Consider the following 24,988-nt stretch of genomic DNA (forward strand, 5'->3'; position numbering starts at 1 on the left):
TTTTCAACAATTCCCTGTTGGAAGTGAGGTTTTGTGTGAAAAATTAGGAATTACAGCACTCTCTCTCATGTCAGGCAATAGCTTTTGACTAATAAATTTTGCACCCAGACATTTACCACTTTAATTTGCAAATGATGATCATGATTCTTAATGGTGCAGTGTTAATAATAATTAGGAAAAAAAAAGGAAGGTGGCTTTCCAGAATATGACTAAATAGGAATGAATGCTTTGTTCCAGTATCCAGGACTTTGTCAGCTATTACCAGGCAGTGAGTGAGCATTTATTCAGCTTGAGAGGATCACAAAAGATACATGATTAAGACAAATTTTAATTATTAGCTTCCAGTGTGCAAATGCTGTAGAAATGCAGTGTGCCCTCGGTGCAGTGCCCTCAATTTGAGTGGCTGCTTTGCCCATCCACATGCAATTTCTTTGCTCCATACAGAGCCCAGTATTAGCCAAGTTCAAAGGAGTAGTGATAATTTAAGACTCTTATGTTTTCACTCGTTAGTCATCAAGATGAAATTAGATCCAAGAGGAAAAAATGCTCAGAGGATTGGCTTCAGCTCTGCGTGCCTTAAAATTAGATGCCAGAGTGAGACAGACTCCATGGGCAGGTCTGCTGCCCTGCTGGACCATTTCCATCATCAGTGGAGAGTGACAGGCAAGCCCAAAGGGAAATCAGCCAATGAGATGTTTGAATGGCTTTCAGAAGTGCCTCTCTGGTGGCTGCAGTGGGATCTGGGCATGCTGTGTGCTCAGCATGATCATGCTAAGTGAGGTGAAACCATGCCTTACTCGCCCTGTTCATCCTTTTTTTTTCCCTTGTTGCCTGGCTTCAGCTGGACATTGCTGTTTAGAAAGTAGAGCCAGTCTTTCTTAAGTTTATACTAAGACCAAACTCCCCAGTGCTTACTATATCTAAAAGGAAATTTTCTTTTTCCCTCTTTCCATGGAAATGTGCTGGATTTTATCCCACCTATGGTTTCCCAGTACAAAATCACATCTGAGCATGCAGAGCAGAGTTAGTGCTCCCAAGGTTTCATTGAGATTATAGCCAATGCCCAGCATCTGTCTGCCTTTAAAGCTCATCCAGCTCTGCAGGGACTCATGGTTCCAGAGTGAAAAGAGAATCAGAGACAGTCTGTAGGGTTTAAGCCTTTTCATATCCTTTCTCCAATTGAACATCCTTTGCAAAATGAAAGAATCATCATCTCATAATTCTTGTTGCATAAGGAAATTACATGAAAACAATCCACCTGTTTTTTGAATGTGTTACATGAGCCTAGAAGAACCATCAGCCCAGAGACAAATAAAAGATCTTTTTGAACTTCCATGCATGCGTGACAGAGGATGTATAAATCCGAGTTATGAAGCTTGTTCTTTGCTGTAAGTGAACTACTTGGTGCTGGAAGTGTAGCCACCTATGAAGCTGGATTAGTTGTAGAACTACAGTTGTCTGCAGTAGGCTTGTCTATAAAAGAGGCAGGATTTGGTTTGTTTGGTCGTTTTGCTGGGTTGGGTTTTATCATTTTTTATTTTATAATACAGACATTTAGATTCTTTCAGGGTCTGTCTGGGATGCAGTTAGCTTTCTTCATACCAGCTTCTGTGGTGCTGGCTTTGCACTTGTGCCTAGAGCAGTACTAAGTGTTTTAGTTACTGCTGAGAAGTGACTGCACAGCATCGAGGCTGTCTTGCCAGTCATCTCACCCCAAAAAAGATCAACCTGGGAGTGGGCAGGAGGCTGGGAGAGAGAAGTGGCCAAAGGAATATCCCATACTATGTGATATTGTACTCATGAAACGTAAGTTATCGCTCAGTGATAAACACAGAGACAAAGGGAAGAATGAGGAGACATCATGGTTATGATGTTCGTATTCCCAAGCGATTGCTATATGTACTGAGACCCTGCTTCCTAGGAAGTGCCTGCTAATGGGAAGTAGGGAATAAATTTCTCTTTTCATTTTACTTCCCTGCAGAGCTTTTGGTTTTCTTACTCAACCCATGAGCTTTTCCATCTCATTTTCTCCTCCCATTCTGCTGAGGAGAGGGAGTGAGAGTGTCTGGGTGGGTGTCTGGCAGCCAGCCAAGGTGAACCCACCACATCCTGCCAGCACAGCATTCTGCCAACAGCTTCATAAGCCTCCAGCCTTTGTGTGACTTCACAGTTGGATGTTTGAGATTTTAATTTCTGTATTGCCAGTGATAAATTGAAAGGTTAAGTTTTACTGTGAACTGTGCTGCACCTCAGAGGGGACCATCATGACAGTAAAAGCAGGATAGGCCTTAAAATGGTATAAGGCAGGGAAAGCAAAAACAAAGGCAAATGCTGTTTGTGATTAAAAACAACAGGGAATCAATTAAAAATAACTTTTTCTCCTTTTAACCAATGTTAGTTACTCTGCATACCTGTGCCAGACCCCCAGCTGAAGCTGCACAGCTTGAGGGCTCTTGGCTTGCCCAGCTGCCCATGCCAGAATTTGGACAGCTGGTGGGTGCCACTGTGTCAGCACTATCCTCAACCAAAATATATACTCCTTACACAAAAACCAGAAATCAGAGGAGATCCTCCAGGAGAGGGCTGAGGAACAGAACCTCAAGCTGGGTTTTTTAATGACCATCTATGAATAGCTTGAGAAACAAGATCATTAAACCTATTCTTGCAGGGATTTGCTGTTACTTTTTTTCCCCCTTTCTTAGTTTTCACAGAATCTCAATGACTCACCTGAAAATTTTCCTCCTCCAACATCACTTGGGTTTGACATCAGAAAACTGATTTTCCTTGTCCCATTACCAGAGGTAGCTGGAACTGGGTGGGTGAACCTGTATATATCAGGTTTTCATGTTGGGCATTTCAGATGTTAGGACAAGGAGCTCAGTTAATACTTAGCATGGTGACACCATTCTATTATGTTACTTGTCCAGACAGCAAGCCATCCTCACTCATTGATCTGCCTAATAATGTTGTTTAGGCATCTCAAGATATCCCCAGGTGCCCTTTGTGATTTACTGAAGTTCCTGAACAGGACAAGATCATAGGTGTCCTACATCCAGAGTGGATCCTACAGGCTCCAGGGGAGCCAGAGGAGCTGACAGCCATCACTGCTAAGCTGAGAGCAGCACCTGGCTGGGAGGTGAGGCTGTTCAGCACTGCAGGGAGAAGCCACACACCCAGGAACTTGTCTGAGAGCAGTGCAGGTTGGAGGCCCTGCCTTAGCATGGGGAGCTGTGTTTTGCAGCATCCTTATTTGAGTGCTGTAGGTTTGGGGGTCCTGCCTGCCTCAAACACCCACTATAAACCTAGTCTGGCTCCACAGCTTAGGGCAAGGGATTCAGTGCAGTGCAAGGCAAGGGACTTCTGCTCCCTTTATTTTAATGAACTTTATGCATTTTATGCTTTTAAGCAAAGAGTGTCTAAAAACACACATACAGTTCTGCAGCAGTGCCACACGAGTAGAAGATGTGTTTTACAGTAACTCAGTTACTCACAAAGTCATAATGATTATAGAACCATAGAACCACAGATTGTTTGGAAGGAATCTTAAAGATCACGTTGTTGCAACCCCCTGCCATGGGCAGGGACACCTTCCACTAGACCAGGCTGCTCAGCCCACCATCCAGCCTGTATTTAACACTTCCAGGGATGGGACATCCACAAGTTCTCTGGGCAATCTGTTGCAGTGCCTCACCACCCTTGCAGTTAAGGACTTCTTTCTAATATCTAATCTAAATCTCCCTCTTTCTGTTTGATTGTGCACTGTCAGACTTAGTGGTAAGCCAGGCTTCTACAGCCTTTAAAGCCTAAATTCTCAGGTGCTTATCTGGATTGCTTAAGCTGGGGAAAAAACGAATTCCTTTGTTAACTGCAGTATCTTATTTCAACAGAGATTTTCATAATTTCTTTTGGACTCTGCAGTTTTACCCATCATTGTATCTGATAAATCTGACTCTGCTAAACTGCAGAGCTTATAAGCCTGTAAAACAGTGTGGCCTCAGCAAAAGCACCGTAGTGAAGTCTGGGAGAACTGGATGCTTCAGAAACAAAATGGAATTTTACTGTGTATGCTAAAAATAATGTAAGTGCATTGGCTGGGACAAGGACTCCCAGATAAGCTGAAGCAGCAAAACAGAAATCTTCATTTGGTGATCAGAGACATGGAAACATTTGCAGGGAAACTTCTGGTGAGGATAGTTGCTGGTAATGATTTCTCTGGCTCCAAAGCTGCCTGAACTACTCCGAAGTTTCACAGCCTTCCACTAACTTCCCATAGGCAGAGGATCCTACAGGATGGCCTAAAGCCTTCACCTCTCTGTTTCTCAGCATCCTTCTCATCATACACTCTTTCATTTTTTCCCCTTGGAATCCCCAGCCTTCAACTGAGAGACCTCAGGATCAATTTGCCAGCGGTGCAAAACCAACGTGTGCCAACCCAACTCAGTCCTGATCCCCTGTGAGAGCAGGCTGCTTCTGTTCTCATTATACAATACTTGGCCTTGGGTTTTCCTTGAGCCACCTGAGGTGCAGCATTCCTATGAAGTTCCTGTAGAGAGGATGTATGTGGTTTTATTCCCTGGCAGGCTTTTACAGATCTACTTGCTGTGGCTCAGGGGTTTTCCTCAGCAAGTAGCTGCAGACAGACCATCACGTTAACAGTCTGTGGTGGTGTTTCATGAACTGTTCTAATACCCTTTTGAAATGATTACCATTTCTTCACTTTGCATTATTCTGTGCTACTGAGTTCAGTGACACAATTATGTGCTGGGTGAAAAGGTGTTCCTCGTCTTTGTTTTAAACCTCCTGCCAGACCATGCCACTCTTCCCAGAAAAACAGCAAGTAGGGAAAAACTTTCCCTATTTGTTTTAGCAACAGTGTGTTGACTTTGGAGCCCTGTGCTATGTACCCCTTCAATCATACAATTTCCAGAGTGAACTCTTAGTGTCTTTAATTATTGTTTCAATTTGTGAGTCATACCATCCTGCTGCCCACCAGCACTGCTTCCAACTGTATTGTATTCCTTTCGAGGTAGCACGACCAGAGTGGTACTCAATATTCCATGAGTATGTACCCTGGGAATTTTTACAATGGCATGATAGGGTCTGTTTTTTTCTCTATTCTTTTGCTAGTAATTCCTTCAGTGCCTTTTTAACCACTGCTGAATATGTAGTTACTCCCGCAGAAGCAACACATGGTTTCAAGATCTCTTTCCTGACTGATTAAACTTTGTTCAGACTCCATTAAATATAGTTTAAGGTTTTTGTTTTTTTCCCATGTGCATTTTTTTTGCAGTCACAGACACCGAAATTTGCCTGCCATTGTCTCCATGTTGTGTAATCCCTCTGCAGCTCTGCAGCATCAGCTTGCCTCCAGCTTTTCCCCACAGTTGGGCCTGGCTGCTCTGAGTCACTCTGCACCCCCTGTGAACTTGTCACTTCACTTATCCCCCTTTTCTTTTCCAGGTCATACATGGATATGCTATTTAATACAGGTCTCTCAAATCCTTACTGGATCCTGCTGTGAAATTCACTTTACTGTGAACTTGGACCATATCTGTGTCCTTTGTGTTATATCTTCTCACTAGTCACTGATTCAGAAGAGTGTATTCTCACATGTATCCTGACAACTCAGATGCTTAACAGTCTTTGGCGAGGAGCTTGTTCAAAGCCTGTTGAAAATCAAAATGTGTGCACTTCCAAGACAGCATCCATTTGCTTACATACTAATGTCTCATTTCCTTGGTTTGAAGTGAATATTTCTTATTTTATGTGACCTCAAGAAGGATTTTCCTGCATGGCTGCATAGGGTTTGAGGGCCGTTACTCATGTATAAATTCCAGAGAAGATCATTGGCAAAGAGTAGCTGCAGCTACGTGTCTGTTTATTGAATAAGTTTAAGTTAACTCACATAAATTGGCTTTGAATTTAGTTGATTATATTATTGCAGTTTATTTGACTGAGAGGAGAGAGACACTTCTTCTTCATTGTCTGATAATATGTGTTTGATGAAGAGATCAGGCCAAGGATATTCCCAGCCCCTCCTGGTCATATTACCACTGAACTATTCACTTAGTGACAAAGACTGCACCTAGAGAAGTGGTATCTGGACCTTGAACTCTCCATCTGTCAAACCAGAAGAATAATCACCTCCAGTCCATGCCAAAGATGCCATTATCAGCAGACAGGACACAGTCCTTTTTTTTATAAAAGGGCAGATTGCAGGCTTTGGCAGACCTTGTAACAAAAGGCAATTATATAAATATTTCAGTTTTGTCTTTGTCATGCATCCATAAAGTAATTTAGAGCCCATATTAAGGACTGTATTTTCATCTCCATGTCTTAGAATGGTGTTTGCTTTGGAAATACCTCTGTGCTTTACCTATAAAACCCAAATAACCTTTGATCTGCCAAGAGCCAGCCATGAAGGCAGTTGTGGATGAGTGCTATTATAAAGACTCATATAATAAAGCTAGTTATGAAAGGAAGAAGAAGACAAAATGTTAATACTTACCACAATATCATGCGTAAGTTTATGATTGTTTCATCAAGACGCTGTAACAGACACACGGCCTGAAGCCAAAAACATGAAGTTTAACTTTGCCTGTTAAAAAGTTTGTAAAGACTCCTGTAGAAGAAAAGGAAAGGAAAAAAAAGTGACTTCTTCATCTCTGTACTGGACATGGAGCACCAAGTGGTGTCTAGTGCCAGACATAGGCAACAACGAGGGAGGTTTCACAGGGGAGAAGCAAGCAAGCTTTGAACATCTTGGCTGCGGCTGGCATGAAGGAATGATCTCCATGCTTCCAGAGAGAGGGCAGGTGGATGATTGAGGAAAAGGTGCAAGAGGAATCAGAAATAATTGCACCAGAAAAAAGAACATGATTATTATTGTTTGACCTAGAACAAAAAAAAAAAGTAGACACCAGCTTCTATGGAGAAGGATCTCTATTGTTAAACATGTCCGTGTTCAGTAAACTTTGTCTTTTATAATGTCATTCCATGATTACCTATCAATTTAAAGTAAAAATTTTATTCTCAGATCCTGATTTGTGCTAAACCTGATTCTGAGTGACTTGGCTGGCAGCAGATGACTGTTCTGGAGGTCTAGTGCAAGCAAACCCAGGTACCAGGAGCCCTAAATCTTTGTGCATTGCTCCAAAACAAGGGTTGTTTTTACTGCCATTGAAATAGTGTGGGTCTGGATTAAAAGATGAAATCAGTGAGCTGGAAAAGAAGGAATGTGTCTTATAAGAAAAAGCTAGGAAGTTCTGTGCTAAGGAGGAAGATGCTTCAACACTGAACTTCTACAGGGAATTAGTAATATACCAACAGAACCTCATGGACTTGAAGATTGTGATCTGGTCAAAAACCCTTTGCATTCTGATTTCCAGAACATTTGAAAACAAAATACCCATGCCAGACTACTGAGTCTCAGGAACAAGAAAAAAAAAAGCTTTTTATGTCTGCAGTAAGAATATCAAAAACAACGTACAAGTAAACCTCTCCTTCTCTTGAGAATTTTAAAAATGGCGAAACTTGTTTATATTAGTTCACTATTACATGTATTTTGGGCCAAGAGGAATTGCCTGTATGAAGTAATTAATTTCCAGCAGAGCCTTAAAAATTTTAGTCTGGGGGAGTGTAGTGGGTTGACCCTTGGCTGAATTCCAGACACTCACCAAAACTGTTCTCTCACTGTCTCCAGGACTGGACAGAGAAGAGAAAACATAACAAAAGAATCATGAGTTGAGATAAGGACAGTGAGAGATCAGTCACCAAATACTGTCACGACCAGAACAACCTCAACTTGGGGATATTTATTAAATTTATTACTAACAAAATCAGAGCAGGATAATGAGAAGTAAAACAAATCTTAAAAGCCTCTCTTCCTCCCACCTATCCCTCCTTCCTGGGCTCCACCTCCTCCCCCGCAGCAGTGCAGGGAGATGGGAAATGGGGGTTACAGACAGTTCATCACATGTTGTTTCTTCCACTGCTGCTCCAGTGTGGGTTCCCTCCCACGGGAGACAGCACTTCACAAACTTCTCCAACGTGAACCCATCCCACAGACAACACTTCTCCCAGAACTGCTCCAGTGTGGGTCTATTCCACACAGTGCAGTCCTTCAAGAGCAGTCTGCTCCAGTGTGGGTCCCCCACGGGGTCAGTCACAAGTCCTACTAGGAAACCTCCAGCGTGGGCTGCTCTCTGCACAGGTTTACAGGTCCCTGCCAGGTCCCTGCTCCAGCATGGGTTTCCTATGGGTTCACAGCCTTCTTTCAGGCACCTCCTGCTCTAGGGTGGGTCTCCTCCATGGGCTGCACGTGAATCTCTGCATTCCCTGTGGCCCTCCATGGACTTCGGGGGCACAGCTGCGTCACCATGGGCAGCACCATGGGCTGCAGAGGAATCCCAGCTCTGGCACCTGGAGCACCTCCTCCCTCTCCTTCTCCACTGACCTTAGTGTCTGCAGGGTTGTTCCTCTCACCCCACTCTTTTCTGGTCCCAATTACATCTGCACAATATATTTTTTTTTCCTTTTTAAATATTTTATCAAATAGGCATTACTATTATTCCTGATGGGCTCAGCCTTGGCCAGTGGTAGGTCCATCCTGGAGCTGGCTGGCATTGGCTGTGCTGGACATGGGGGAAGTTTTCAGCAGCTTCTGACAGAAGTTCCCCCGTAGCCCCCACAAAAAAACCTGCTCATGCAAACACAATACAGTTCATGGTGGAATTTTGTAGTTGCCAGCTGCAAAATGCACCACTCTTGTTGATAGAGTCAACCTCCACCTGTACTCGTTCCTGTGATTCTTGCTGCTCTTCATGTTTAAAGATGATTTTTTTATCACTGGGATATGTTTATTTCAAAGCATTTGAAGAGATTGGTTTCATGGAGATTAGCATTATTATTAGAATGGTGCTTATATTACTAATCTCTATTATGCAACTGTTCGTTCTTGATTATTAATAATAATTTCCTTTTGATAGAAACACTTCCACAGCAACCAATTATAGTGCTTTGTGCAAACACAGGATTATGAATTCCAGTGGGAAATAAACAACAAGTGCAGCGGAATTTTAAAAACAAAGAGCTTGTTTTCATGCAAATGCCTCAGTGCTAAAAAATGGGGAAAATTGTATGCTGGAGAAGCAGAAGTTCCTTCCAATTAGAATGTTTTTCAACAATTTCCACGAAATGCCTAAATTAAGAACTTAGCACTTGCTGGAGCAGTACATCTCATCTGGTATTCTTTCTCCAGCAGCAGCCAATGTCAGAAATGTGTAATCACAACTCCTTCCCAGATCCATTTTCCCTGAAAAGACTCGCTGGAATGTCATAGCTGGTCCAGTCTGCCTAATTAGTCAGGACTGCAGCCATTTCCAAGCAGAGCTTTTTACTAAGCAGATCCAGCTGAAAGAGGATGCCCTGACATGATTTGTTTCCTGGCTCTAATACTGCCTATCTTGGGCAGTGCAGCTGGAGCAAGTGGTATCTCTGTTCTGCAAATACTTTTGTGTATGATTAATGCTGTACACTTGATAAGAGTTTTTGTATCTAACGATAAGTAGAGAACAAGGAATTTGCAGAAACTGGTACACATTTGCTCTTTGCTCTACCAAGGGTGGTCTATCTGTGAGAGGTGAGCTTTGCAGTTTCTTTAAAACAGCTGATAATACTCAGGTTTAAACCAGAATACTATATATTACACACCTCCAAGTCTTAAGATTAGAATAAGATAATGCCAAAAATATTTTAAAACTGCTTATTTAATTTTGGCTTTATCAATCAGGAGATTTCCTCTGTGTTCATGGCTTCAATTTACTGTTTATAGCTCCACAGTGTGATTTTTTCCCTAACAAATACAGCCTTGTACCCCTTATCTACAATAATGATTGCTTCAAATAAAATTTACTTTCTGCCTGTGAAAACAATTCCAAGGGTAAATAGCAATTTGCTGGTGTGTGCTTTAAATAAGCTTTATTTTGTTGATGTTGTATGTGATTATTTGGAAAAGAGATTTTATTCCCTAAGAATTGGCTTGTGCTGTGAGGGAACTTGATCATCTGACAAAAGCAGACATACACTTAGCTCATGGTAGAAAGAAAAAGAGTATAAATGTCTCATGGGCCCATTTCAAAGTCACAGACAGCAAAATCAGAGAACCACCATACTACAAAGGTCAGCCGTGCTCCTGATGCCTGAAGAGCAAAGAGACACTTCTCTCCTGAGAAGATTTCCCTCAGTTTCAAAAAAAACCAGTTAGGGTGGTGAGGCAAAGCAAGGATGGCACAGCATATAATGATTTCTTTGAGCTGGGTCTGTGCATTTCTATTGTGGTATAAAAGCAAATGGATAAAAAACCCCCAGAAATACCAAAACCAGAAATACCTGCTTTGTCAGGAGTTGTGTGTTATGGGCTGTATGGGGTGCAAGTACAAGGTACCAGGAGGGATAAGCCATGAATCTCTCCACCAGTCCCACAGGGCTGTGTTACAGGAAGAGATGGCCCTAAGGTGTGGTGGAGGCTGGCAGGGATGTGCCTGGGACCTGGGCAGTGCTGCTGGAGCCCTTTGCCAGGGTATGACACAGCCCAGTGCACCCCTGGGTGAGCCTGGAAAGACGAGCCTGAGGCAGTGCCTGGATAATGCCAGGCCTCAAAGCACAGGTGTGGGACTGAAAGCAGGGCAGGAGTGTGTTCACATGGGGAAGTTACCAAGGCTAAGAGACCCTGAGCTTTTACCAGTTTTGCAGTCATGACTGGAGAAAAACTCTCCCATTTATCCCAAGTGCAACAAGGCCGAAATCAGCTTGAGTGACCTCTTGGTTTGATTCCCCACAAATAGCAATGTCAGAGTTACCTCTTAACTGGCTGGATTTTATTAACCTTGTCAGTTTTTCTCAGCTGTCCAAAGGAATTCAGGGAGCTTAAAAACCAAAACAACCACTCTGGCTATAAAGTAACTGGGTCTTAACCTGCCAGCCCTGTCCTTAGAGGGGAAGAGTTGGAATTTCACAGCCACCTGTGTCTCATTGAAGGATTCCAGTTGCAATAACAGAAATATTGGGGTTTTCCCCCCAAAAAATACCTCTGAAAATTTCTTTTACAAATTCTGTAATCATCCTATCTGATAAGCTCTGATTTTCTGTGTTAGGATGCCTCTGGGTTTCCCACAAGAGAGAACCTGATCCTGCTGTAGCTGAAGTCAACAGCATCTTTGGCACTCGTTGCAATGGAGCAGATGCAGAGTTGCCAAGGATCCTCTTTGGGGACCCCGCAGTTCAGCAGGGCTTGCCTGGGCTGCTGTGGTGCTTTCGCCTTGGTGGAGCTTCTTTAGACACACAAATGGTCCCTTCTATTTATTTTAGAGCAGCAGTGTTAGTAAGGTCAGCTCTTGTTGTTCTGGGACATTGGGTGAGAAAATGCTGACTTTGGAGCAGGACTGGTTGCCAGGCACAGGTGCTTTAGTGTGATTTGCAAGCCTGGCACACATCTGCAGGTTGCAGGTTAGCAGCAAGCAGGCAGTGTGGCACAAGCATAAAGCCAAGGGTTTTATTTTAAATTTTATTTCTCTTTCTTTTGTTTCCTTCTTCTCATGAGTCTTTTAAAACTGACTACTGCTTTTAAGCCCAAAATGGTTTGTGCTTCTCCGTAAGAAGGCATTACACTGTGAATGTCTGCAACTACTGGGCTGACCAAAGCTTTTTTTCCACCTCTACTTACTGTTCTGCAGTGGCCCTAGCAGTCCTGTGTCAGGCTCTTCATTAAACTCTTTCGCTTAGCCTCAAAGTTGCAGTTTTTAACCTTTGTCTTTTATTCACTCATTGGGATAAAACCTTGACTACCCTAAAGCTCTGCCACCTCTTGCTATTTCTGGAAGTTCCTGGCAGCTTGGTTCTGGCTTGAATAGTGTGCTCACAGGATTAAAACCCACCACATTTTCTTCTTCACACTAGGTTTCTGTGGGAGCAGGGAAATATCTCATGTACCACATATGAGCTGGGCTCTGAGAAAACCCATAAGAGAACGAGAAGAGGATTCTGTGGTTACAGTTCGACCATCTTCAGCTACACACGTAGAGTCTGGTGGACACTGTTGTCATCAGTCACACAGACACTAAATATGTGTCTTTACTCATGGTTGTGGAATGGGGGAATATTTAGCTGCAAATAGTTTTTTAGGTAGCTGTTTGTGTTGTTTTTAAGACTTTAAAAATATTTTAATAATTATGCTGCACTCTGAGTAGTGATAATTTAAACTTCAAGTTTCAGCAGCATGAAGAGATCCCATATTGGAGCTGGTCAGGAAAGCTGAAAATACAAACAAAGAGCTTGATCTTTTCCCACTGCTGTAGCCTTTTTTTTCCTGATTTTGCATAGTCCCTGCCCTTCCGCCTCTCGCCAGAGATAAACCTACTGACCTCATCAGCAGATGTATTTTTAGATGTATTGTTTCTAGCTAGAAGGTTGCAACAGAGAGGGCTGTTAACATGTGCTACTTTGAGTTTGTGCTTTTTGTGCTTTAGAATACAAATAACTGCAGCCTTCAGCACCTTTGAAGGGGATGGCCTTGCTGCTCTTTCCTTGCTCTTTTATGGACTCATTTGGCAGATGAAAGTTCTCTCCATCAATGAAATAGTCTTGGGTTTGGCCACTTTTGATTTGTAATGTATTTGATGTTGTTTATAACACTGCTAAATAAACAGAATGATTACCCTGGATTTTACTCTCTCTAAAACAGAAGGAAATAATGTGTAACATGGAAATAGATGTTTAGTAATTAGAAATTAGTAATTTATTATGCAGCATCACAGAGACACTCATTGTCAGACACTGCACACCTGCCTCATGGTTTACCTGTACATTTTCTTATTTGAGTAATAATGTTACAATATAAGATGTTACTGGAAAGCTGTGATGCCAACTCCTTCATGGGCCTCATTCTTCAAATCAAAATTAATTTTGAGTTGCACTTGTATAGGAAAAATAAAGTGTCAAGAATTGAGATGCTATTATAGAGGGCCTGTTTCATGAATACTCTTCTGCAACCTGGTGGGACAGAGCTCTGATTATTATCTGTATAACATTCCTTCCCCTGTTCTGCTGGCTTTGTTGACCGTAAGTGTGCTCCTGATTTCAGTAGTAAAATAGAACATTTTTGTGGAATAGGGACCAATGCAAAACAATGAGGGACAGCCCTCAAATATTTGAATTGAATGGCAAATGAAAAAAATATGCTAACTGATGGTTATGGTCACATGTGTCCAAACGCCTCCCTCTCTTCCTCTTCAGGGCACAGTCCCCTGTGCAGGCTGGCCCCAATATCCATGTTCTAGATGAGTAAAGCAATGAAAATACACATGCTTTTGGGCTGTGCAGTTGGACACACCTTTCCCAAGGCTTGCAAGGTTTAAAAGCAAGGGGATGGTGTGTGTCTCAGCAAATGCAGTGCTACCTCCTGCTGGCCCAGCCCCAAGCCCTGGGTGCAACCCAACACTATCATGTTGTCATAGTGTTGTGAAAAAACCTGCTCCTGGGGCAGAATGTGGGCAAAAGTGTGTCTATAACAAGAGAGGAGGCTTGTCCTACACATCTGACCCAAGTACCAGAACCAAGTACTTAAAAGGGAGGGAGGAAGCTCTCTCTGGGCCACCTTTGCATTGACAAAGATGACCTGTGTTCTGGCCAGTGAAGATAATCATGGGGACGCTGGGAAAAGCAGCATCATTTTCCATGCAACATCACCTCCTTCTCATTGTCTCTGTGGAAAGAATTCCCCTGGCTGCTTTGTGGATGGTGTTATATATAGCCCAAACACTTACTACCTCTACCTATATGGATACATATTGTATAGCAAAAGAAAAACAGTGGAAGATAATTAATCCTGGAGGCCCAGTCCTCCCATGAAAAATCAATAAAGAGTTTTCCTTGCTATGTTTCCAGGTAAGAGAAGAGAGGACAATCTTTATTACAACTGACAGTTCCCTTCCCTGGAGCAGAAAGGTTTTTCTTTACATCTAGCAGAGAGAATAGTGTTTTGCACCTGCCAGATGCTGTTGCTATGGCAATTGAACTTTGCACTTACATTGGAGAAGCAAAGCCCCAGAAGTAGGTAAGAGCAAACACAACAGAGGGTGCTCTGCTGGGGGCTGCCAGGTGGCCCAGGACTTTGCCTCCCCATTTCCCTATTCAATAGATGCTTAATTTAACTTTTTAAGCAATTTTGGAAGGAGTTTCAATTGAGCAAATGACGCTGGCTGGGAATTTTCTTGCCAGCAGATTGTGTTTGGGCTGCTTGCCTGTGGCTCTTGGATGTGCTGGTCTGCAGGAGCTGAGCATGCCTCCAGGGCTCTGCCAGCCCAGACTGCCCTGATGCCTTGTGCCCTACAGGCCCTGTCCCCTCCTGTGCCCAGACATATGGATCCTGGTTAGACAGCTGTAGGCTTTTAAAAGCACTCATTTCCCTGAAGTCCTTCACCACTTCCTAAATATTCACAAGGTACCCTTGCAGGTGGTCCAAAACCACCCCAAAGTGCCCAGGGGTTACCAGACCATCAGCAGGCAATTCACTCCCAACACCTCATTTCCCAAACGTCCCAAGCAAATGCACATTTTGGCTGAGGACTTCCACACCAAACTTAATTCCCGAAGGACTTTCTGTTGCTCAAACACAATTAACAAGTATGGGAGTGTGGGGTGCAATGAGCAGCCAGAGCTCCTCCTTGGCTCAACTGCTGCTTTGTTTTGACAGCACCACACACGAGGATATGACACATTGACCTTAATCAGTGGTCGGTGCCCCATCCTGCCAGGCATTGCATACATCAAGAGAAACTTGGCCTCGAGAGAAATCCCTGTTTTATCAATGTACTTCTGGCAACAAGAGAGGGTTGTAACATGGTGAGAGGTGCAGCTGGCAACTGCAGAGTATTGTGCACTCGATGGAGGAAAGAAACTTCAGTTGCACAGTGCTGTTCTCTTTAAAAGATAATTTTATATGGAAAATAAACCCCAAAGCTCAGAGAAATGTCATAGGTGAGACATTTCATTAGGAGAAATAACTGACTGAATTAAATACTAATCAAGCAAGCTCTGAAGCAGCATGCTACAATCTTTAGCCTCTAGGACCTTGAAGAATTGGCTTTTTTTTACAATTTCTACTTCAAAAAATAAAAAATGGATGATGGAAAAAGACTTCAGCTTTAAACTATATACTCCTAACTCTCTTAACCTCTAGTTACCTTAGCTGAGAGTCATGCCAGTCTCTACATCTCACTTAACATGTTCATTTCAGCTACTGCATGTTCATATTCAGGTTCCTTCTGTAGTAAGTGGAGAAACAGAATCATTGCTCTCGAGGCAGACATCCAACCCCAATCTGATGAACCTGACAAGTTCCTGTTCTCCTCCCTGTTTCCCAAGTGGAGCTGATGCCACAAGTGGGGATGGGCACCATCTGCACTGGGCATTTTTAAGCTTAGATATGTGGCATTTCTAAGCTTAGGCAACAAGTCTCGCTGTCCAGGTCAGCAGAGAAGCAGCATTGCAGACAGGCAGGAAAGGCCAAAGCCCAGCCACACTCACTGGGTTTCCTGGAAGGAAAACATCCTGTGTGTGAATCTTTGTGGCAGCTTAGCATGAGATAAACAAAACGAGTAAGTGGGAATAGAGGGTGCTGAGCTCTGACTCCCCCAGTGAGCTATTCCAGCTCCCCCTTAACACTGGAGAAAATGTTTCTTTGGTTCTTCTTCTGCTTGTTGGTCCTGTCTAATAATACAGTACTTCATGTAACACCGTCTGTTTCTCTGGGTCTCCACGACAAAAATTCCTCTAGTCTGTCATGGAGACTGTCACAGAGCAAATAATAAACTGATCTGTCTGGGTAATTACAACAAAATCAATCACTTGAATGGCAGGAAGAAGGTAATGTGCAGTAGCTGAAGGAAGGGTCTTCCTTTCTCATCTTCAGTTCTGTGTTTCAATCAGTCGGGCCACTCTGCTTTGAATTATCTCCCAGAAGATGACACAGGAGCAGGGCTGAAGCGGAGGCTAGTCTTAAAAAAGGGATCAGTGAAGAGTTTGGGTGGGGCTCAGTGTGGCTGCCACTTGTGAACATTTGGTGCCCTGGCATCAGCACATGCAGCAGGTGAGGATGGAGAGCTGGACTTTTTCACCAGGGCATATTGAAGGGGTCAGACAGGCCAGTGAGGGATGTGCAAGAGCATTGAGAGAGGGACGTGGCTTTTTAAAAAACATGTGACCCCCAAGCACCCCTCCCATGCCCCCCCAAGGTAAGAGTGGCTTATGCTTATCTCCCATCAATACACCAGTTTCCCTTGAAAATGAACATATTGTACTCTGCAGAGGCGGACAATTTGCTGAATTTCATTTCACTCCTTCAATCTGCTTAATGAATAACAATAAGCTTGAAGGTTTCACTGGATTCCAGCACTGAGCTGAAATTTTCATTAACAGGTTTTCAGACCTCACTTGAAGTTGGTTCTGTCTGGATCACCTGCCTCTTGCTTGTCCTTGCACAGCTAAATTTTATGTTGCCAAACTATACTAGTTGCTCCATATTCACTTAAAAGGCAGAAAGAAAGAGTCTAATAGGAAATTCTTGAAAGAGATTTGTAATGCCAAAAGTTACTGCGTGGACAGATTTCACTCTTCTGGTAGTTAACATGACTCATTTTGAAATTGGATAATTGCTATATGATGGTGAGTTCATCACTTCAAAACAAAATGAGGTGTGGGTGTGTTTATGTGTGTGTGTGCAGGGCATTAGCATTTACTAGCCATTAAAGAAAGTATATCTTCAATCTACTAGTTCAACTCTTTTCCAAATTGAAGTGGAAACCCTCTGTTCTATAAATAGCTAAAGCCCAGTCAAATGTTGGTGGTCTTCTGGATTCTGACCACCATCCATCCTGGGCAGGTGAGCTCTGTCAGCTCTTTCCAGGAAAGGGTCAAGGTCCTTGCAGGAAGGACCCAAATACACATGGCTGGAGGCATGACTAAAGTGAAGACACAGAACTTGCAGTGGTACAGCCCAGATTCTGGCAAGACTTCTTGTGGTCATCTAGGCTGAAGCTGCAGTGAAGATACATGATCAGGATAGAGGTAGAAAAAGATTCTAAAATAATCCTTTTGCCCTCATAAGCAATTCTTATGATTTATGGTTATCTATCTTTTAATTTAAATATGCTTAGATTATATGATAAATAAAAATACAGGTATTCATAAACCTTTTTCTCCTAGCGATTCTAGCAAATATATCTTTAGAACCAAATTCTTGAGCAAGTCAGGACCAGGCTGCTTCAGAACTTTTTGATGACACAGACTGGCTACAAGAGCCAGTTAAAAACTACTCCTAAGATGGAGACAGAATAGAAGAATTCGTCCTATGTATTTTTCCACTTGGTGAGGAAATGCAAATGTCTGAAGATTACAAGGATGTTGCTCTGCCTTTACTGAAGATCCAGCTTCTCCTCATATTTAATCTAAGTCCTACAATTCACAAATTAATACCCTGAACTTGAGTCCTTCAGAGATAAAATCCCATTTCTTCAGTCCTCATATTCCAGAGAAACAATAGAATTGGAAAATTTCAAAAGTGATCTGGGCAAGATCTTGAATAACATTTTGAAGTTAACCTTGTTTGGAGCATAAATTTGGACTAGATGACCTCCACAAATCCCCTTCGAGCTAAATTTCCCAGTTAATCTATTTTTCCCTGTGGGGGGATTCTCCCCAGACAGTTTCCATCTTTCCTGAAACACAATATACAGACATTGAACTTGGCTTGTAATAAGTTATTTTGGATGCTTTATAATCCTGTTCATACACCTCAGTATTATCTTCATATAGCAGGTCTGCCTTGTGTGCAGCTTACAATGGATGCATCACAACCCCTACATTCTTTCCTGCCTTACTCTCATTGAGTTTTTCCCAACCCAGTGGGTCCCTAGTTGAATATTTTTGTATACCTGGACTAACTTGCATTTATCTTACTGAGTTTTTTGAGTTTTTTTCAGCCTACATCTCCTGTTTGTTGAGATAATTTTGAATTCCAACCCTATCTTTTGATGTACTTTCACATCAAAGTCCCCTCAAAGCTTGGTATTTACAGATTAAATTACCAGGAGGTTATTAAACACTTCCTGGTCTCTCCCTCCGTTCCACCTACTTCTTACAAGTGAGCCACAGAGGAAACATGAAAGACCAAAGGAAGATATTATTTTGCTATTGGATACTACTTCTGAGCTACATTTTTACTGTGAAAAATAAAATCCTGTTATGGCCACCCCTAAATAAAGGCAGTGTCATGCCCCAGAGCACAAAACAGTAGAAATCCTACCAGGATGAGGGGTCATATCCTGAACCAAACCAGCTAAAGCACTTGAGACACACATTCCCTTACTGAAGGGCAAGGTGCAGAAGAAGCAGTGGGGACATAAGGCTGGCATTTACAGCACAGTGCTGAGTAGTGGGCATTAACATCTTCTGTTGAGCTGCTGCCTTCCTTCAGAGAGCTGTGCTGTTACCTCCTCCCACTGCAAGGTGTCTCAGCAGTGTCTGTGTCTCAGGCCCATGGCGTATTGGCCAAATGCTTTTATTTCACCCATGCAGAAGAGCATCTGCACAGCTGTTTTGTATTAAGCAAGGTGTGGTTCACAGTTGTAGGAGCCATCTGTGCTGAGTACCATTTTGACTCCTGTCCTGATGCTTCTAAGAGTAGCCTTCATCTCTTTTTCAAATGTTATAGAGCCCCCAAGACTACACAGCACATTTATTAAGTGAGCGGAATTTGTTCCACACTGATAGCACTCTCTGGGAACGTAGCTCTGAAATGAAATGCTTTTGCCAGGCACAGATGTCAAGCCCCATAAATGAGCCAGACATGGAGATGTCAGCAGTCTGTTAAATGGGGGGTGGAGGGAAGCTTACATGATTATCTCCAATTAGGTTGAAATATGAGAAAAAATTCTTGCTAAAGAACTTTCAGACTTTTAATCACCTCTTTTTGATGGCTATAGCTCTCCCCATCTAAACATAACAAGGGCACAAAGTCCCAAAAGCAAATCTGTAACCTTGGCTTTGCAAGGACCCAAAGGCTGGACTGTCTCTGCACAAAACACTCCTTTGAAGTGTGCAAATAAATCTGCTGCAGACTTGCATCACATCAGCACTATAGACAGCTTTTTGTCCATGAAGACAGCTCCATCACCATCAGGAATGATGGGCCAGGAAGTAGCAGTTTACTTCCAGGATGATACTACTGGTCCTCAGCTGTTTCCCTCAGTGCTGCTTATAGGGTTCTGCACCAAGCTCCCAGATTCAGGATACATCCTTGTTGTTGCAGGCCCATGTAAGTTCATTAAATTATCTTTGGACAGGTGCAGCATAAAAATCGGGATATATTGCCAGACATGGGAGTGACTGTCAAGGGCAGCAGAAGGGGTATTCCTTGGTGTTGTTACCCTGTGAGATAAGCTACCTGGGAAAAGGGAAAGCTGTGCAAATAATGTTTTGTAGTTAAACAATTAAATGAAAGAGAAGATTTTACAGTACTTTGCTCTCATTGGCATGGTGCCTATTCTCCTGCCATTTCTTCCTGCAGGCTATGGAAGCAGTTTCTCCCAAAACACCCTGTCTGCAGAGGACAGAAAGGGCAGCTTAAATCAGAGGAGGTCCTGGTATAGATACAGACACAACTTTTTCTCTGCAGTGATGGCCCTCCTGCTTGCCCCAATGTCCTGCCTTCCCTCTGATCCTCTGCCAGGTTCTAGCTTTACCAGCTGCACTCTTCCACTAAGCACACTCCACTGGAGAGTACCAACTGGATCATTCCTGTTCTCACAAACTGTTGTATTTCTAGTAACAGGCCAAATTTCAAGTATTGATGTAACAGAAAGAGCTAGCACTCCTACTTCTGCATTAGCTCAGCTACCTGTAGAAACCCAGTTTGTGTATTCAAGTTCAGACTTAGATGCTCAAATAAAAGACCCCACAAAGCCTTAAGTAGAAACTGTGATCCATAAGCCTACATGACTAATTTCAGATGCATTTTTTACTCAAAAATCACGTTTCCTCTCAGAGATAAAAGCCCTTCCAATGATTGTTAAGGTAGGTTTAAGACTCAGCATTTAAATGCTGTCTATCAAAGCCTGTGTCCATGCTTGCACCCTTATTGAGAACATTTCTGGGGAGATTAAGCTCATCTAACATATTCATAATTGTAGGTGTCTTCATCTGAACTAATCACTCTGGACTCCCTTTTATAATCAATAGAGGGAAACAGGTAGTTTTATGCTGTGACTCATCTGACATATCTTAACATCTGTTTTAGGATAAAGTGAATCATGCTCTAGAGCTGTTCCTTTTTCTTTTTTTTTTTTTTTTTTCTCTTGAGGAAGCTAGGTTTAGTAAATTGGGCAGCAGAATATAAACACCTCTCTCCCCTTCTTCCCTATTCCTAGAATCCATCAGGATCATAACATCTCCTCTTAGGCTCTGAATTCATAATTTTTGCTTCAGTTTTTTCACATATGCAGTTTGTGTTCTGGTCAGTGCTTTGCCATAGCTTACAGTAAGTCCTTCAGGAGTTATCCCTCAAAGCTTCCAACATCTCCCCATCATTCTGCAGCTGTTTCCTCATCTACTGCCAGGGAATGAGCAGCACATCATAACATTTCTGTGCCTTGTGAATGTCTGCAAATTGAGTAAAACATTGGCATTTTCCTAAGGCTGGCTGACTTATACTCCTACTTTGCATCTGTCTCCATATTTTCATGGTGTCCAGCTGAAACCAAATTAGGTGGTAGCTGAACACCCTCCCATCCTCAAGTTAAGCAGGAAGAATACAACAAATGTAGTTTAGTGAGAAGGAGCCATATTTCAAAGTCACATTCTGCATGAGACCAGTCTCAGGTGAGCTCTGCAGAACTCCAGAGGAGCATTCCTGTGAAGAATTCATCTACTGGCACCTGCAAGAGAGTGTGAGAGAGGTCTGTGTGTGTCATTAGTGTTCTAGTGAGAATCCCATTATCTTGAACCTTGCTAGAATTTCAAATATACCTGCAATGCTGATTACCTGTAGATATATTAGTTCCATCATACCATTGCTAAATTCTCCTAGCATGGCCTCCAATCGTATCTTGCATCAATGCACCATTTACCTTGGTACCAGAGGCAAGCTATGTTCCAGACAGCATTAATCTCTTGGTTTTGCATTGATATAGTATTGGGGTGAGAGCTACCTGGGTCAAGCTCATGATAGACATCCATAGGAACTCATTCCTACCTGCAGAAATTCCGGAGCCGGACCATGACTCCATTGTGATGTGTGAATTTGCTTGCTCCCGAAGAGCTGCTTTGAAGGTGGGGCAAAAAGGCAGTCACACACACTGTGCAAAGATGTGATAATCTCTGCTCCTGGAGATCCCTGAGGATCCCTGCAAGTCCTAAAGGGTTTCTTTCCCCTTCAGCAGCACCTGGGAAGCTGGGTCATTTTACCCTGCTATGAGACATCTGAGTGGTGCAGAAGGCTGTCAAACCATCATTATAATGTGAGGCAACAATTTCCATCTTTCAGAGCTGCAGAGAGGAGAAGGCAGAATCCATTTCTGCTGTGCCAACTGAGCAAAGAGATCATTGCTCATGCCTAGAAAGGCTCTGTTTAAATATCCACTGCGGTAGCTCGCTGGACTGCACAGTGATCCCACAAACTGAGCAATAAATTACATCACTCTGGGTGGAAAAGGGACAGTCATATAGGCTGATCCTGAGAAATCCTGTGCTGACACCCTCTCTTCCCCAAATGTCTAAATTAGAAGACACAGGAAAGCATGGGGTGGGATGCTCCTTCCAAGGGCACTTAAAATCACAATGCTCACTTACCTTACAGGGCTTTTTTCACTGTAATATCATGTGTGAGCTTTTGACATGTGACCTACTTTTCTAATCCTCCAGTCACTTCCCATATTTCTTAGTACCTGATTGTTGGGGTTTTTTGTTTTTGTTTTTTTGTTTGTTTGTTTGGTTTTGTTTGTTTCTTTTTTAATGATAGGAGCAGCTGTGGTCTAAAAAACTTTTGGGCAAAAGAAAAAAAAAAAAGCAGAGGGATAGATTGCAACCTATTTCTAGTTTCAGAAAAAAACCCCAGCAATTCTATTACTGAAAAGGAATCTCTAGGGCAATATTAAAAAATAAATTTCTGTAAGAATGAAATTACTCTAAGAAGGATGAATATTCTATTGGATATGTAAGGTTGGTGTTCATCCAGGAGGAAAAAAGGACCTTTTATAAGGTCATACAAAACATTTGCAGCAGTAGAAAATGTTACTCATTTACATTCCACAGTTTTTACTTCTTTTAAATATTTTCTTGCAAAGAAAATGGTTTAAGGCTAAGGGAACCCATTCACTAGATTTACTTTTCTCTTTTGTTAGCCCACTATGTATAGGCAAAAGTGTAGTTTTGCTATCTGCTGAATCTGAGCAGTATTTAACAACAAGAGCAGCCCAGCTGAAACAGATAGTCTCCTTTGTGGAGGAAGAGATAATTCAGTGAAAAAGTGGCAGAGCTCCAACAAAAGGCTGAGTCCTGAGAGATACTTAATAGTCTGGCACTGGTCCATCATGGCCCCCAGTTTGAAAAGTGAAGATCTAACTGTGTCTGTATTGTCAAGCATTTCCTTGGGCACAATGCAAGAGCAAAACACCCCAGATTCTGCAGGACACAGGTCAAACAACAAGAAGAAATAACCTAAGCACATCTTCTGGGTATAATAGAGGCCTATGAAATGCTAGGACAGCTGATGAGGTAAAAATGTTGACCTCAAGAAGCACCCAATTTATGTACAACTGTTGTGTGAGACAGTTTTTCTAATAGATAATGACTGGTGAGGTAGCTCTATTACTACCAGCTGGTATCCTATTCTTCATCTTTGGATATAGACTGGAAGCAATTAAAGTTAATCCTATTATACATGTTACATGGAAGATTTGAAAGCCAAAGAGATTGCTTGACACTTGCTTAAATTTTTTTGGGGGGTAGGGGTGGTGGAGAGAATTGATATATTCCTTATCTTCTTTTAAACATTAGCACCTCAAAGTTTTCATATTCTTGCAGATTCTGATTTTTTTTTTTTTGTTCTAAATTTGTGTATTAGACACTATGTCCTGAGTTTCCTGCCAGATCTGAAAATTATGGTATTTGAAAACCAATACTTTATTTTTTCAAGGATACTTTTAAATTCTATTTCTGGAGCTTTAAAATTCTCTGATTTTTAAATATGTTTTCTTATCTCGATAAAACTGGAATGATAAATGCAAAAAAATTGTAAGGCCATTCCATATTCACAGAAGTCTATCTGAATTTTAAAATTCTATTGTCCATTCAAGTAAGGCATTTTAATGACCGCTGGCCACTTATTGCTTTATAAATCTTAAAAAAATGACTATTTTTTGTCAGACCATCATGGATTGCAATTATTTCCCAGGTTAATCCTGGATGACTTGGAGAGAGGACCAGGATATATTGATTTTATCTGATCTTCAGGCTTTCACAACTGGGAGGTTTCCTACAGGGATGCTTCCTAGCATTGGTTCTTGGTCACCAGCTTTCTGAGGAGGACATGGCTCAGGACTGCCCTAGGCTGAACAATCCTCTAAAAATCTCATACCTGAGTTTTCTGGAGGATTCTTCCATCTAATTTATCTTTGAAAGGTAGCATCCCTTCCAAAATGAATCCAAGAATCATTGCATGATGTGGATTAGAACAGATGCATAATTCCTGATTTCTCTGGTGCAGTCACACTGGAGAAAAATTGAGAGGATTAAATTGGGGGTTTGTTTCCTGCTACACATCTGCCAGTCAGCCACAGAGTCATGAGCTGGTCAAAAGCTGATGGGATGTGGTGGCTGGGGCTGCTTTTGAGATGCTCTTTTTCCATGCTGAGGACTGACAAAAGCAGCTAATGACTGTGTCTGTGCTGAGCCATGAGCAGGGTGTCCTGCAGCCCCTTCCCCCAGGAGCCAGGGCCACAGCTCCTGGCCAGCTCCATTCCTGGTGCTGCATGGGCAGGGGGATGAGTTGGCTGCTGAAGCATCGCTCTCATCCTGAACATCACCAGGCTCTTGGGGGAAGGCTGGGGCTGCGCAGAAGTATCCCATATCTGTGGGCTGCCAGCTGGACCACTATGAATAGAGGCTGATACTGCCCCTCAAGCACAGACAGAAAGAGGCCATCCTTCTTTCTGTGGAAAACAGCAGAATGATAATTCTCTTGTTTCCTAATAAGGAGATTTCACAGAGAATTTTAGTTTAGCCAATTTTTGTCACACATTGCTGGTTAATTGTTTTTGTCTCTTAATTAAGTTCATCTGCCAGGATTTTCCCAGAGAACTGTATCTAAGAGCTCTTTTGCTGACTGCAAATGTCTGTGGAACATTTTTCCTAAATTATTTTGTTTGCTGTGTCTAAATTTGTTGATCAGAATTGTCAAAAGTTTAGGACAGGACTTTTGGTTCATTTAAGGAAGGCTTCAAAATATATAATTGGCAAAGTTTATGTTTTGATAATGATATTAGAAGATCCTGCATATCCCTCCCCCTCCAAAACCTGAAGAGCACAACAACAGATCAGAGGTGGATATAGATTTGCTGAGCTTCATAATAGCTACCTTGGAGAACCTGAACTCAAGTCCCATAACTTGAGATGATTCATCGTCTCGCAACAGAGTCATCCAAAACTTGGCGTTGTGTGGCTGCAAGGGAAAATTCCACAGCTTTGACATCTCTCTGATTTTGTTGTGCTTGCACGGTTAATTTTTAAAAGGCAAAACAGATGCCACTTTGAGAAAATCTAGTAAAGAAATTAAAGAGGAAAAAAGATGATTGCTAGCTGAACTAGAACAAAAGGAATAGAAACTTTTTTTTTTAAACTTTATATATTGCAAATATGTACTGCTAATATTGTGCTTATC

General features: G+C 42.2%; 1 long non-coding RNA gene across 2 annotated transcripts in view; it reads left to right on the plus strand.

Annotated features, from left to right (window-relative positions):
* The window catches only part of LOC147654053 (uncharacterized), a 47,228-nt gene extending 39,823 nt beyond the window's left edge, over positions 1-7,405 (plus strand). For both annotated transcript variants that reach the window (XR_015284383.1, XR_015284381.1), the window contains one exon: positions 5,461-7,405. This is a non-coding gene — a long non-coding RNA (uncharacterized LOC147654053). The remainder of the gene's footprint in view (positions 1-5,460) is intronic.
* The last annotated feature ends 17,583 nt before the right edge of the window (positions 7,406-24,988 follow it).

The sequence above is a fragment of the Cyanistes caeruleus genome, chromosome 3, assembly GCF_971803275.1.
Source record: "Cyanistes caeruleus chromosome 3, bCyaCae1.hap1.1, whole genome shotgun sequence".
Taxonomy (NCBI): Eukaryota; Metazoa; Chordata; class Aves; order Passeriformes; family Paridae; genus Cyanistes; species Cyanistes caeruleus.